Genomic DNA, 17,004 nt, shown 5'->3' with positions numbered 1-17,004 from the left:
GAATAATACGCAGTGCTCGTTTCTGTACTGTGACTAATGGATTAGTTGTATTTTTATATGTATTTCCCCACACTTCCACACAATATGTAAGATATGGAAGAACCAGGGTACAGTACAGAGTACGAAGTGCATCTTTATCAAGGAATTGTTTCACTTTGTTCAAAACTGCGAGGCTTCTGGAAATTTTGGTTTTTTATGTGTCTGACGTGGGGTTTCCATGAAATTTTGTTATCAATTATAACTCCCAAAAATTGGTTTTCATTCACATTATCAATTGGTACACCTTCAATGATAATTGGTAATTCTATATTATATTTTAAATTACCAAAAAACATTGCTTTAGTTTTATTTATATTTAATGATAATTTATTTATGTCCATCCATTTTTTTTATTAATTTTAGCTCCCTGTTTACAGTCATTACAAGATCAGTATAATCATCGCTACTGAAAAATATGTTGGTGTCATCTGCGAACAGTATGAGTTTAAGTACTTGAGAAACATCAAAAATATCATTTATGTATACATTGAAAAGTTTTGGTCCCAACACTGACCCTTGGGGAACACCACATGTAATACCAAGTTTCTCTGAATGGTAATGCCCTATGCTAACATATTGTTCCCGACCTGTTAGGTAACTTTTTAACCAGTTACCAGCTTTCCCTCGAATACCATATCTTTCCAATTTATCCAGTAAAATTGAGTGATTGATTGTGTCGAAGGCCTTTTTGAGGTCAACAAAAATACCAACTGCATATTTATTTTTATCCAGTGTATCAGTAATTTCTTCTACTGCCTCAATTATCGCCATTGAAGTGGTTCTTTGCGTTCTGAAACCATACTGACCAACATTTATTATTTGATGTTTTTCAAGGAATTTTTCTAATCTTGAATTAAAAAGTTTTTCTAGAATTTTTGAGAATTCAGGCAGTAGAGAAATAGGCCTATAATTGGTAAAACTGTGTTTGTCATTACTTTTATATAGTGGTATTACTTTCGCAATTTTCATTTTTTTTGGAAAACAACCGGACTGAAATGATAAATTACAGATATATGTTAAGGGACTAGCAATATTCAGAATAACCTGTTTAACTACAGACATATTTATGTCATGATAATCCATTGAAGACTTACTTTTACATTTTAATGTGATATTTATTACTTCTTGCTCATTTGTAGCTGAGAGGAACAGTGAAAAGGGATTTGATTTTATATTACTGATATTTTCATTTTTATGACACGGGATGTCTGCTGCTAGTTCAGGGCCAACATTTATGAAGAATTTATTGAACCCATCGACAATATTACTCATGTTGTGATTTTCACCATTTGCATCAGTAAAATATTCAGGATATGATGTTCCAGAAGATCCTTGTTTAATTAAGTTGTTTAACACATCCCAAGTTCCTTTTATATTGTTTTTATTTTCATATAATCTTCTTCTATAATAAAGTTGTTTGCTCGTTCTTATAATATCAGTCAATTTATTTCTATATGCTTTATATCTTTGTTCCACTTCTTTTGTTTTTACTTTGATAAACTGTTTATACAGATTGTTTTTCTTTTTGCAAGCATTAATAATTCCTTTTGTGAGCCAAGGACTTTTTATCTTTTTTTTCTTTGTCATGTGTTCGTTTACAGGACAATGTTTATTGTACCACATAGTAAAAATATCTAGAAAATTATCATAAGCCTTGTCCACATCTGACTCTTCATACACCGAACTCCAATCTTGTTGTGCTAAATCGAAATTGAAGGCATGAATTGCTTCTTCATTTATTGTTCGCTTTGCTATCATGATCTTGGTATCTATTTTTTTTAAATCACAGTCACACAAAGTAAAAACTGGTAAGTGGTCAGTTATATCACAGACAAGCAGACCACTATTAATTTGGAAATCCATGACATTAGTAAAAATGTTGTCAATAATAGTGGCGCTATGTGAAGTTATTCTGCTTGGCTTTGTTATTGTTGGATATAGTGATAAGCTGTACATTGTGTCAGTAAAGTCATCAATGGCTTTTAACCTTGTTGGATTTAGCAAATCAATGTTAAAATCACCACAGATAAATAGTAATTTTTGGTTCACCGAAGCAAACGTTTTTTCTATCCATTCATTAAAAGTGTCAATACTTGAACATTTTAAGCATAAAAGCTTAAAATTAAGGCAGATATATTTTCACGCTTACTGCCAGGAAGAGCAGCTACAACAGAAGGTGGCTGTAAGCAATCGAGAACACAGCAAATTCCATGTAATGTCAGTGAAATGACGCAGCTTACACAAAGGGTACAAACATCCCTGCTGTGAAATGGTGTCATGCCTTTGTGAAATAATCCTATATTTTCAAATTCAATTCAGTAATACAATGACGGGAAAAAAAAGCACAATGGCTGTTCTCCTGAGAAGCAGATGCTATTGTGTGCTTGGGGTGGCCCTGTAGTCATGGATATATGGTGACAATTGTGAATTATCATTTGCTAGGTGCAACAAATTACTCAGTGGTGTCCTACTTTTAAAGACATATTAGAGTCTACTGCGCTCGGGGCCAAGAGAGCGCTGACTGAGGGAGTGAAACAAGTGAAAGGAAGCGTCTACAAGCGTCTATCGGGTGAAGAAGAGAGAGGGTGATACGGAGAATTATAGCTAATGAGAAAGTGCAAATGGTATGTGAGAGGGAGGAGGAACTTCTGAAGTGCAGAAACTTTGACAGAGCTTTGCCCTATTCCATCTGCTCAGCTATCATATTTGAAAGGCAAAATTACATGGTACATCTAATTCCCCTGCACAGTTAACATCAAATTGTCTCAGCGCTAACATCCTAATTCTTTCACTGACAAAGACAAAGGCTGCATTTTTTTTCATTTCACCGAGAACCTGCAAAGTTTTGGATTAGAAACAACCTGACATTTTTCTTTCCAAGGCAAGCGAGATGAAGTGCTAATTTAGGCAGAATAAATAGAAAGCGGTGGCAGGATGTCACAACTGTGGTGGTGGGTGAGACCGGCGTGACCTGACTCCTGGTTATTTCTTTGTTTTGACGAGGTCACAAATGTTAGGCAGATATTGGATTCCCACGAGCGCTGAATGGGAATGCTGAGGCAGAATTAGAATGACCACAGAATGACTGCAGCGGGTATCCTAATGAAGCATCTCAGTCCCTCTGTTTAGATGACCCATTTTCTCTTCCTCTCTCTTTTTCTTCCTTCTCTCACTAATACAGATGCCCCAAATTCTTCAGAGGGAAGAATATGCATAAATTTAATTAAAATTATTGGGTGAGATTCGTATAGCCTCCCTCTAAACCATTAGTTCTTGGGCTTGCTCGGACTATGGCAGGTGAGGAGTCTGATGGGGTCAGTCCTCCTTCTTGGGAGAAAATGTCACAGTGAAAATGGTAAATTACAATAACACAAATGAACTTTCACTTTAAAGGACAAGATGGGATTGAAAATGTGTGTTTTTTATGTATGGATGAATGAATTGATTTTTCCTTATGGGTTTCTGCAAAACTTTTAGAAATAAGAAACAGATTTTGGAGGGTTTATGAAGTAAAAGTGTGAGGACTAGTCCAAATTGCAAACCATTGCAAGATAGATGGGGATTTTGTTAAATATCTTGCAATTACAAAATTCCCGTGGGCAACTGATTATACAGTACTCAGACACCCAGTGTAAGTGAACACGGTTGTTAGTTCAATAAGAGATGCTCTATTTCCATGCTTGAGCTAGACTGTGCTCTACCAAGGGGCTTGGACAGCATGAAGAGGACGGTGTTTTTAACTAGTTTTATAATTTCCCCACCTTCTCAGATAAGAAATGATTCATAAACACTTTAAAACTGCCCCTTTTTAAAAAAAACATACACATACAAACAGGGGGAAATGAACAGGGAAAGAAAATCACATATTTAAAACATAAACAAACCAAAGGGAAAACACAGCTCGATTCACATAGTTTACCTTTTCTCCTATAAGTATTTTTAGCAATGAAGTTCAGTAATACGACTACTTTTTCAGTTATGAGTACTGAAGGTACTGTATTTTAAAATTCAATAATTAAGCCACGGTTTGCTAGTACCTATTTTCTTATGATAACTTCTTCAGCACTTGTACTCATTTGTCTTATCCAGGAGCATACTATATTTTTGTCACACTTTCGATTACAGCCCACAGTGTATTGCACAGTGCATTAATGCTGTAAGTAGGAGTGACTGAGGTTTAGTCATCACGGAAACATGTTATACATACAGTAAGGTTTAGTACCAAATTACTGATAACTACCTAAATCATTTTCATGTTTCTGAAATGGTTAGTGTTTTTTTTCTTCATAAGATTTATTTTCATTTTTAAATTGAAAAACAAACAAACAAAAAAAAGAAACAAACAAAAAGCTCACAAACATCTACAACTAACCACAACATGGCAGGCCATTGTGACCACAGGAGCACTCCTAGGTGCACACTGTTGTATCCATGCCATTCAAGGATAACCTCAGACATCCGAAAACCAAACACAAAAAGTAATAACATAATGAAAATAACAATAATAATAACATAATAACATTGGTAATTACAGAAAGAATTAGGACAAAAAAAACAACCCCAAAAAACAAAAACAAGAACTCAAAAAGCAAAACAAAAAGCACAGAACATCATACGAAACCCCTTCAGTCAATGAGCAACCTAATTAAGTTTTGTATTACACTAGGCAGAGTAATCCAAAATCTACAAATCATAAATAATCATAAGTAATGCCACTCTGCACAGTTGTTGTTGGTTTTTTTTTTGTTGTTTTTAAAAAAAAAAACGAACTTTCTCATCCCTGTCACTCGTCCATGATGTAACTATAATGATGGATGATGATGGTTCATGTCAATAAAGTTGTGCTTTAGGAGCTAGTTACCACTAAAGTGAGCCTAAACAATTGTGAGAACAAAACCATTTTAAAAAAATGTATTTATTTTTTAAGTAGAAGGTTTTTTTTTCAAATGCAACCTTTCACACAGCTCACCAAGTAGCACCAAACTGTTTCTATGCAGCTTGATAGTAATTCTGTCTGGTAGCTTAAACTGTATGTTACAGGAAGAAAGACAATGTTAAGGTGTGTTAATTCCACTCTCAGATTTGGAGCAAGATAAGAGAAAGAAAGGACACGAGAGAACGCAAGTTTAAGAACTGCTCAGCAAGTGACATGTCTGGCAGCTGGCGTTGTAGACACTGCAGAGGAGGTGTGGCTTTTTCCCAAACAGCAACACTGGCAATACCTGGGCCCAATGTGTCACTGCTCTAAAAAAGTCCTGGGAGCTCGGCTGCTGTGCACCTCTCCTTTATGAGGCACCCAATTAGACTGCATTTGCTGCTTCAGTTTTCAATTTATTGCATTACACGACACTGCATTTAACACTTCTCCACTCATACGTTCATTTACCCTGCTAACGTCACCCACCCTTGAGTGGAATGATTATGCAATAGTTAGTATTGTCACCTCACAGGAAGAAGGTTACAGATTTGAATCTCCTGGGTGGCTGGGACGTTTCTATGTGGACCCGTGCCCAGATGGGTCACCTAGATTTCTCTGGCTTCCAGAGAAGCACAGTATGAATGTATGATTAAATGCAACTTACAGTCTAAATCACTTTGAGGGATCAAATCGACTAGAAAAGCACTATATAAATACAAATAATAAAATATTTCTTAATTGCCATTTGCGTCTCCCTTATTGACATTTTTTAAACTTTTTAAATTAAACATTGGATTTGATCATGTCATGTTCCTGGAGTTCTCTGGTATTTTCATGCACAGAACTGTCAATCATGTTGTATTGTTTAAATTGTCTATTTTACGGCAGTACTAGGTAGTGCAGTCCAGCGTAGTGCAGGCTAAATTTGTTAGCTTGCAGTGTTACCTTGCAGGTCTTGAAAGACGCCTACAAATAAAATGTATTATTATTATTGTTATTGCAGTTGTTTCTGTTATCTAAGATAATTCTTTTTATCCCCCCACCCCCACCCCGCCCACCGGCATAAGCTGTTTTTTCTCTGCACTGATGGCCTTCGCATCAGCAAGGAGGAGCAGATTTCACGTGTCACTGCTCCTGTAGCTGCACAATTCTGCTTGTGTGTATGTGCTTACATGTGTTTTTTTTCCCTCTTCTCAAGCATCTGCTGTCAACCAGTTGGTGAAAAACGAGGTGAATATAAGTCATCTGGTGAGAAGTAGTCACTAATAGGATCGAGCCTGCTCCTTCTTCGCAACATAAGCACACAGACACATAACTTCAGCACACATAGACTGTTGGAGACATTCACACTCTCAGACACCTCCACAGGAATGAGCTATGGCCTTATTACCCACCTCACTTCCTAGCAGCCGGTGTCCTCCCGTAAAAGCACAACAGTGTTCCTATCCTCTCTCCTACACATCATCCATCCATCCATCCATGCTCCCTCCTCTTTTCAACATTGCCCTAATGTTTTCCTGGGACTTTTTTGCCTTCACATTCTGCTTTCTTTCTACTATTCTCCCTTCCTCCGCTCTTATTTTCTCTTTACCTCATTTACTCTTTTGCTCCACATCTCCCCTCCTACCTCTTTTCTTTGGCATCCCACCTCAAGCACCTGATTTCTACCCTGAATTAAAATAGCCTCTTCCGCACCTCTTTCTTCAGCATGGCACCTACCTGATTTAGTCAAAGCTCTTCTTTCCCTTTACACCTCCACTCTTGCCTCCCTGCTCCAATCCTATCTTAACCCATTCCTTTCCTTTCCATCATATACCTCTGTGGCTGATCTACTTACCTTTCTGCTCTCGATCACTCTTCCCTATTCCCTTGACTCCTCTCCTGCTTTCTCCTAGCCTCCTTTCTTCCCTGCCCCCCTCTTTTCTCACCCCATTTTTTTCCTCCCAGCCCTAACACCTGCTGCTGAAGATGTCTAGACCAGGAATGAAATGAGGATGGAGAGAGGGGCGAGGACGTGGTGCATGTGTGCACAAATAGGACGATAAAAGACAGGAAAAGCATGGAGAGAGAATATAAGGGGCGAAAATGTTTGAGTAAAAACAGAAAATGGTTTGAAGAATGAGTAGATGTCATGAGGAATGCAGATATGTTGTAAATAGGTTCGCAAATTTAAACCGAACTGATTGTTGTCCATTTTTAGAAGAAAAAAGATTTACTACTTCTCGGTGGTTTCTTTTCAGCTGTCACTTTCAGATTTTTCTTTTCATTCTAAATTGTTTGGCTTCTTCCAGACAACACAGCAGCAATCATTTTTTATGGTTCACTGCTTCACACCCACTGAACACCTCTGTCTACCCATCTGTAATTTCATTTTTGATCTGAGAAACCTACCCAAGTCACACATTGTATCAAAGCGAAGGAGCGTGATCTAAGAGGACTTTTCTCCGTTTCTTCCTTATGAACAACATGAATGAAATTTGTGCCATCAGTCCAGGCATATCACCACGCATAGAGTCCGTGTGGTGGGATTAGAAGAAAGGATGAAAAATAAAGAAAAATACAAAAAAAAAGGGCCTCGACTAAATGATGAAGGAAATGAGGACAAACAGATGCTGGATTACATCTTTATATGGCAGTTACACACTGAGAGAGAGTTTTGTTTGATGGCTCGCTTGTTTGTGTGGTTCAGAGTGTTATGTGTGTGTGCTTGACAGGAGGAGGTGTCCTGTCTGTAGCAGGATGTGATAATTAACCTTTCTCCTGCTGAGCGCTGCTATTAAAGCTAGGGCTGTAAATGAATCTTATCACGAAAACAACATATTACACAACTTCACTTGTTTAGAGCTGTTGTACATTCAGAGTGAAATTGTAAATTGGACTGGTTCATGCAGAGGCCATTCTGTCTGCTCATGTCTATCTGTGCTTATCTTTATGTGCGCTTACTTACCTGTCACTTCAAATTCATGGCCAGACCCACTGGAGAAACCTTTTACTTTAAAATCAAATAGAATTATTCAAATTTCTGTATTATCTGTTGACATCCAAATTTATGATTTGGCTTTTCTTTCTTTTTTTCCCTCTTACCTGCTGCTTGGAGGGATGAAAACTACTAGATTTACTGGCAGCAGTTTCACAACATAACGCAATCATGTGCTTAGATTTAAATTGCTGTGGTCAAAGTTAATATAGAAATGTTTTGATTAGTTTCAAAATTACTTTTTTCTGTAGAAAATAATTATTTTTATCAATGCGTACAACTTTAGTTAGGGGAATATGTCTGTGTAGGTTCTCAGTCATTCAGGTCATGGTATTCTAAGCAGCTTGGAAAGAAAGCGACTAGACTTCTTTGAGTTTCATGAAGACCTCTCGGATGAGAGGTCAAACATCTTCAAGAAACCAGTTGCTTTCTCTCCAAGCTCCTTCGACTTCTGTTAGGGGAGTTGAACAGTCCTCCTGGTCACAACACAAGAAAACTAAATACGAGGGATTTTTGGAAATAACAGGGTCACTACTCTTCCTCCCTTAGCAGATTTAATGGCAGCAGACAGCAGTGGGTTTAAGTTAAAATGCTAGCTTGCATTTTGCCCTCTCTGATATTTCTGGTTTGCTAGTCTAGCTGGGAAGTGGATCTCTTTGCCTCCCTGAATCTGACTTAAACTTCCAGAGCTTTAAGTCACAGTATAAGTGACAGTGAAATATAACATGGGTTTTATAGATTGGTGCTCAGAAAACTACATAAATATGCATACAACTGACACAAATCAAAGTCGGAAAGTGGCAAACCACGTAAGGTTGCAGAGTTTCAGAATTAAAGTACATTGTGGAGACTCTGGAGAGTCTCCAATGCTCTACAGAGCTCCTAATGCTCTGCCGAGTTTTTAACCCCCTCTAGCATTAACATCAGCATAAAACTCATAAAACTGTGAACCAGGAGCTTGATGGCACGGGTTTCCATGGCAGCACAGCTCCTGCAGGTGTAATGTTTAGGTGGCGCTGTACATTTGTCCATATTGTGTATGTTCTCAAACACATGCATAATATTAACAACCTGTGCGTGAATTAATTTAATCAATATACCAACATGATTGTGCTCCTGAAAGACAGATAATTTTGAAACAAAATATTGATTGTACACTGTCTCTGCCAATGTTTAGCTACAACTCTATGCAACTAAATGCAGGTGGAAATTAATGGATAGATTTTATTGATTCTGGGTATACTGGGCAATCCAGAGATGCATCTGGATTGCCCAGTATACCCAGAACTGTATATACGCATAACTGTCAGGTTCTTAGATGTAGTCTATTTTATATTTAATGCTAATTGTAAATGATTTCAGTGTGCTAGAAAAAACATTATGCCTCCATAAATTCTACATTAATATGATGATTTTACAGTTGAATATTGCTGGGTACAAGTTTCTGTCTGAAGAATAAAAACACAAATGAGATTATGAAGCGATGAATTACTGATGACAGAGAAAAAAAAAACAGGCGAAAACTTGATATGACAGCAGAGATACAAATCGAGAAATATGGAGAAAATAAATGAGGAAGGAGGAAAGAGACAAAAACACACTTCAAAAGCGTTGGTTAGGCATGACACATAAAACTTAGAGGTTAAGGTCTAAGCACTGGTTTTGACCCAGGACTGTGACCTTCCAAAATCATTGATTTGGCTCAAATACAGTATCTGGATCGCCTACCCAACGTCACTGTAAATTAATTTTTTTATTGGTTGTATCATTTAACACAAAGGCAAAGACTCATTTGGATCAAATTGATTGTAGCCCTCAGAGATTTTTTTTCCTTAAAAAAAAAACAAAAGCTGTAAATAGAATATTTAACAGGTGTTGTGTGTAGGTACATGAACGATCACAAATTCAAAAATGCCTTAATGTATGAAAAGCCATTCATTATTTCATGAAAACCTCATTAACTGCCAGGAGTCTCATTCTCTCAAGGACCACTTAAATTCTAATATACTGAAAGGTTAACATAGATATTTTTTATAGCCAATGAGGCAAAACATGTTGTCTACTTCACCTTTAATTATTTTTTTAATGCATGAAGTCATGGATGTTTGTGTCTGTGTGTGCCCGTATGTCTGTGTCTATATGTCAGGTTGGGTATCAGACGCCACCTCTCTGGGGACACCTCAGGCCCTCCAAGGTTTGGAGGCCTATCTCCACCCACCACCACTTCCCCTGCCGGTGGCGGACTCCCTCAGGTGTCGGTGTGTTGGTGGTTCTTTGTATCTGGGGGTGGGCGTCCGGGTACACACCGGCTCACTCCTTGGCGGCCGCTTGTCGGGGCCTGGGGCCTGGGGCTCGCTCGGGCCCCTTTGGAGGTGGGGTGCCCCCGGCCTCTCGGCCTGGGGCTTGGTCACTCAGGCACAGCTGGGGGCCGGCGGACCTCACGGGCGCGTCACTGCAACTCCCCCTGACTTCTGCTCCGCGGCTGCTGGGCGAGCCCTCATCTGGGACTCTCCTCAGCTCTTACTGGAACAGTGGCGCGGCTGCCCCTCTGTTGGTCTTCCTTGGTCTCTTGTATTCTGGGGGCCTCTGGATGTCTGGAGTTTTGATCTCCTCCATACCCACTTCACACCCTGGAGGACGGGGCTGTGGCCCCCCCACACTCCCTAGCAGATCATTACATGGAGAAACCTTTGGAATGCAAGCATGCTGATCCACACAGGTATGCACACATGGGTATTCACAGACGCGGACTAAAGCTTTCTTGGCTGCTGCCTCAAAGCACACTGTGCGCTGTCTATCTTGCGTGCTGCACAATATCGTTTATTATTTAGTAAATATTGATATCTATGACTAGCTAGTTTATTGTGATGGTGCTTTGTTTTCTCTATTATTATGTTGCTCTTTGTTGTTTGCTGTCTCCTCTGTTTTTTTTTTTTTGTTTGTTTCTTTTTTTCTCCATACAGGTGACCCAGGAGTTCTTTTTTTTTTCTCTCTCTTCCCCCCCCTTCTCACCGTCTCTTCTCCCCTTTGGTTTTCTTTCTTTCTCTCCCCCTCTTTCTCTCATTCATTCCCCCTGTCCTATTTATTAAAAAAAAAAAAAAAAAAAAAAAAATGACAAAGGATGAACTGAAGCTCTGCCATCACGTAATGTCGCATACTGCTGTTTCTGATGTCATTTAGAAAAAAAGAAAAAAAAAAAAAAAAAAAAAAAAAAAGAAGTCATGGATAAATTCATTATGATTCAACTTCCCTTATCATGCAGTGTAACCTTTTGTCTCAATAGACAAATTGTTTCCATTCAGTATCAGTTCTGATCAACTGAGAAAAACTAAATAATGGTTTTCCATTAGTATTACAGATCATTTAACCCTTTAAATATATTTTAAACAACACAATTTACATCATTAACAATGATTCTAGCTGGTGAGTGCTTGGAGACAAGTCACCATCTTCCACAAATTATGTAACTACTGTAATTTGCTAGTGACCAAAGACCAAACCTTCTCTATTTCACAGAAAAGTCAAAATCCTGTTTCAGCATAATACTGAAAACTATTCCATGGATTTGTTACTTCTAGGCTGGACTATTGTAATTCCTTATTATGAGGTTTTTCTAAGATGAAAAAAACTTGAGTTAATCCAAAATACTGCAGCGAGTGTACTATCCAGAAAGAGAGATTATATTTGACTCATATTAACTTATTTTCATAGGTTCCCTGCAGACCATGTCATTTTCAAACTGCAAGCTTACTCATGGTTCCTAGAGTTTCCTCATGTAGAATGAGAGGCTCCTCACCTGTGAAACCAGCTCCCATTTTGGGTTCAGGACACAAATACCCTTTGTTTTTAAGAATAGGTAAAAATGTTCCTTTTTGGATCAGATGACCTTAGCATAAACCTTAGTTATGCTGCTGTGGGCTCAGGCTGGGGGGGGGGGGACTTCCCATGATACACTGAGCACTTCTCTTTTCACTCAACATGCCATTATTGAATGTCACTAACTTTAGTCTACTCTCTCCTTTAGCTTGATGTTGATGGTCTAGCTAAGCTCCTCCTTTTCTCTTGTCTTGGTAAATGGTTGATGCTTACTAGGCCCGATTTTGCTGTGGGTCATCCTTATGAATATAGTGCAATACCTTTCCTATTGATTAGGGAGGACAGGGTATTCAGCTGACCCAAAGCCGTTGATTTTGAACATAAAAGCAATGTTAAATAGAAATACTGTAAAAAAAACACCTTTATGAAAAATGCAAACAAATATCTATATAATTATGTCTACACTTAAAAGAAAAAATCATTTGCATGATGTCTATTAGTCTATCATCAAAGTAATCCTATCATAATTATTTACACTTCAGTGCATGTATGGCATATAATAGTTAATAGTTTAATTTTAAAGGTGCTAGGTTACTGAAAATACCGAAAACAAACACTGATTTAAGAAATACAGCAGTGTTATAATATGCTTCCTAGCAGGACAATGAATTATTAACACAGATTTTTATTATCTTACTTTTTAAACTAGAAGGGCTGACATAGCAGAGGGGTACATTGTTGTTCCAGTTTTGTTTTAGGAAACCCAGTATCAAATGTTCAAAACATTTGTTCCATAATAATCATATTTTATTACATTTTTTACATTTAATATTGCATAAGGAGCACTTTTTCCTTTTGGACTGTATTTTTTTTTAAATACATGTAAAGCACCAATACCTCATAACTGTACTTAAGTACAGTGCCTGGTGAATTTTTGCTTACAAAGATTTACGTGCACAAAAAAATTAAACAAACCTCAAGAGTATCAAGTGAGGGCCAATGTGGCAGATGGGCCAGCAGTAGAGTAACATATGACTTTGTGCCCCGAGTATCTTCAGTAGCAGCACGCCAGCCAAACCTTAGCCACTAATGAGGCTCCACACAAAGTCCCAGCAGAGCCCACTCAAAACACTGAACCAGACACAAACACAAGGAAGACACAGAGACTAAGATGTAGGCATATGCCCTCCCAAGCGCACATGCACACACACACACATGCTTTTTCACACTACCTCGGGTAACAATAAAACGCAAGCACACACACACACACACACACACACACACACACACACACACACACACACACACACACACACACACAAATAATTGAGGTTTGTACCAAAGGTTAACATTGCACCTTTGGTAAAAAAACCTTCTTAAATTCTTTGTTGGACCGGCATCCCTCTCAGCTTGTCCTTCTGAAGTAGATGTGACATAGCCTGCCATGATTATTAGTATTTTATTCCACTGTTACTGACACGTTCCAGTGTTAAGCATTCAAAATCAAAGATTAAACCTTTAACAACCTTTTGCTCCTTTCACTGTTAAATCTAAAAATTCTTTCAACATCTTTCAAATAATGTTTTTTTTTTTGGTAAAACGCTGCTTTGTCCATTTTCTGTAACTATGAATAACTTTCCAAAAATGATTTCTGCTTTATCACAGAGAAAGAATACCTGTGAACTGTAGTTTACCCAACACACGCTGCTTACTTTAGCTGAATATGAATGTACATGTGCACTCTGTACAGAACTCTGCACTGATGCATCGTGACTTTATTTTAGTTAACCTATTATTACCTATTTTTACCATGTTGTTCAACAGAGTGAAAAAAGGAGAAATAACTAAACTTTTACCCTGAACTTTAGTGAGTCATTAGATCTTCTCTCACTTAAACAGCTGAAAAATAAGTTTTCTGCTCTTAGAACAGGGGTAGAAATATTGGAGTTGTTGTACAATCATCTTTACCTGTATTTTATCCTACCAAACAGGAGCATCATTTACTTGCATCATTTTTTGGTATGGTTATGAGTTAGAGTTATGAGTATGGTTATAGTGCAATAATAAGTGCAATAATCCTTTCTGTCATCGTTGTATTTTTACTCAGTTGTATATAGTATTTGTATTTGTATTCTATTTTTATCTTATTGTATATTTATTTTATTTTATTCTACTGTATATAGTATTTTATTTTATTCTATTCTGTACAGTTGTGTACTGTATTTATTCTTATTGTATTCTAATTTTTGCCTCATAACTTTTGCACTGTCCACTTCCTGCTGTGACAAAACAAATTTCCCACGTGTGGGACTAATAAAGGTTATCTTATCTTATCTTATCTTATCTTATAGGTTCAAAAGATAACAGAATATTAACCATTTTGTCTTTTTCACCTGTTCCATCATCTCTGCTTTCATCCTTTCACTGTTCAGACTGAGGCTGCTGGCTGAGCTCTGGGTAGCTTTAGCTTTAGCAACTTTGCCTTTGTTAGCATCTTTAAAATATACATATTCAGCTGGATGATAGTCATTTCAGTGTCTTATTAAGTTTGTTATTACAAACATTTTCATGGTAGTCCCCCAATGGTTTATTTGGCAAACATTCCATACTGTCTCCACCAGAGATGGGCAGTAACGCGTTACTGTAATCTGATTACTTTTTTCAAGTAACGAGTAAAGTAAGGGATTACTATTGCAAAAACGGTAATTAGATTACCGTTACTTTCCCGTAGGAACGCTGCGTTACTGCGTTACTAAAACCGTGATTTTTTGCGAGAATGTCTCACGACAGTGACGTAAGCGAGTGCGCCGTTAGTGACAACAGCTGTCTGCAGATCAACAATGGATCACATATCGATTGTGGGAGAGAGTATGAGCGTGCAGCGTTTAAAGCGTGGAAGTACTGACCTTACTTTGAGTTTGATTCCATAAAAAGTGACAAAAACATTAGCGTCCATTGTGCGTGGGAAGAAAACTTCTTTTTACAGCGGAAAAAAACCCTAAACTTCCAAGCAAGCACCGAGTGCGCCATGACGTAATGGGAAACTCACAGAGAAAGTTGCGGATTCTTCAACTGACCGCAGCACACCTGCACCAGGGTAAACCTCCGCCTACCGCAGTCCTGCTTTACAGGTGAAAATAGAGCAACAGCACCGCTGAGTGTTTGACTTTATTTATTTTCAGCTGTGTTTTACTTGCATCTATTTGAAAGAGTGAGTGTAAACACAAAAATATTTTATTTTATGTGCTGGAATGTGCAGAAAATAGCTTTAAATGTTAAACTAATTTATTCAAGTCAGAGAATGTTGCATATAATTAAATTTTTGCTTGATGCATAAAGTTAAAAGATTAAAACTGATAAAACAAGTTTAAAAAAAGAGACTTTTCCATTTGATTACATTTTGTATGATGGATTATGCAGTAAAAGTAGAAAGATCTATCGCTTTATCACCTATTCAGGTTGTAAATCGTGTTTTTAAAAAGTAACTAAGTAACTAAGTAATTAATTACTTTTGAAAATAAGTAATCAGTAAAGTAACGGGATTACTTTTTGGGGGAAGTAATCAGTAATTAGTTACTGATTACTTTTTTCAAGTAACTTGACCAACACTGGTCTCCACTCAAAGTGAGGGGCTTCTACTCTAACAACATGTTAGCATGTAGCTGTGGCGCTGCTGTTCCCGTGTTGTGCATACATGAAAAGGTAATGTAATGTGACCTTCCAGGCCAAGAACACTGGAAACTGTCTGATTCCAGTTGCATCCCAGTTGAGCGTTGCATCTCCAGTCTTCTGATTACTTTGCCATTTGCCTTTTTTATCAGCGTTGTCTGGACTTTACAGCTTTTGTTGCTTTTGCTAGTTAGTTTATTAAAGTTACTTTTCCTATTCATGCTGCCTGAGTGCCTGTGCTTGGTGTCCTCTTACCAGAACTCCACATAACAGTGACATTGCAGATATTACAGAGACATCTTTTATGCCCAAACACAAGGTCAAACCCAGCTGTATGGCATTGAAGCACATTTAATTTTCTTTTGAAAGTATTGTGAGTCTGCTAATATTATTACAGAAAATTGCAGCCTGAAAGTAATAAGTTTGAGATTTACTAAAGCTGAAACCTGTAGTCTACAAATAAACAACAATATTGGCATTGCTTTTTAAAAACTGTAAGGTATTTTTATTTTTTTTGCTCTTGTTGATTTGCAGACGGGTTCAGATTCAGTCGTAAGATGCCACAGAAGAGGACTTACTGTGTTTTATTATAGTTTGTGTACGGAATTGCCAAACAGCTTCTCATTATATGTTGATTTAAAAATATTTATTGCCTAATACAAGGATGAAAATATATCACACGTGCTATAAAATCCCAATGGAAAGTGTAATACTGGCTGCTGATTCTGCTCTGTACATTTCAGACCATGGCTATACCAGCTGAGTGCAGTGGGAGTGCTACCCAGAGTGTCTCTTTGTTATCTTAACACAATTTCATTGTGTTTCAGTGAGCAGAATACTGAGCCAAATAAATTTTGAGGACGCAGACTGTTCCGTGAAACACACACTGTGCCAAGTGCTGATGGCATGCTGTGTTTTATGGGTAGAAAATCAGACGAAGAAAAGTACTGAACAAGAAAAGGAAAACATGAAATGAGACACTCTTACCTTAAGAAGCACTTCAGCACTTCAAACTGCAAAGAAAAGGAGCGAAACAGGGGAGAGGCAGAAGGAGAGAGGGAGGGACAAGAGGGGAGACGAGAGGGGGAAAAAGAGAGACTGAAATTAGATTACCATAGGGTGCAACAACTTTCCACTTTACAGGAAAATATCTGAGATAAAACTAGAGACATTTTTTGAAGGAGTGATTTAATTTCACAAGCAGTGCTGTTGTGCATTTCTCTGCAATTTCATTCCCTTGCCTTCGGCAACACATACAGTACTGAGCATTTATAGTTGACTGGCCTGCATGCATTTTGAAAAATAATTCTTTGTGAGGATGTAAAGAGTCATTTCAACAATTTTCAAGAAGTCCAGTAAAATTGATTTGGACGTAGTTATCAAAAGCACAATTACCTCTTGAGTTCAGTTTTGAGTATTTTTAATGACATCACTTAATCAGTGTTTTACACTGATAGATTACATGAAATTAAAAAAACGATAAAATGACTGTGATTTTATTTAAAGTTTTAAATGTCGAGCAGGTGTGCTTTGACAGGTTTGACTAAGAATATGGAGAAGATTTACAAGAGGAAACAAAGTGAAA

At 37.6% G+C, this 17,004-nt stretch overlaps 1 protein-coding gene across 21 annotated transcripts in view; it reads right to left on the bottom strand.

Annotated features, from left to right (window-relative positions):
- Positions 1–17,004, bottom strand: part of ptprdb (protein tyrosine phosphatase receptor type Db) — a 162,269-nt gene that overhangs the window by 121,237 nt on the left and 24,028 nt on the right. For all 21 annotated transcript variants that reach the window (XM_076884960.1, XM_076884969.1, XM_024802784.2 and 18 more), the window contains exon 3: positions 16,407–16,432. The gene's annotated coding sequence lies outside the window, so the exon portion shown is untranslated. The remainder of the gene's footprint in view (positions 1–16,406; positions 16,433–17,004) is intronic.

Source organism: Maylandia zebra, linkage group LG6 (assembly GCF_041146795.1).
Source record: "Maylandia zebra isolate NMK-2024a linkage group LG6, Mzebra_GT3a, whole genome shotgun sequence".
Lineage (NCBI taxonomy): Eukaryota > Metazoa > Chordata > Actinopteri > Cichliformes > Cichlidae > Maylandia > Maylandia zebra.
The sequence above is the reverse complement of the archived record's forward strand: the minus strand, read 5'-3'. Positions and strand labels throughout refer to the sequence as shown.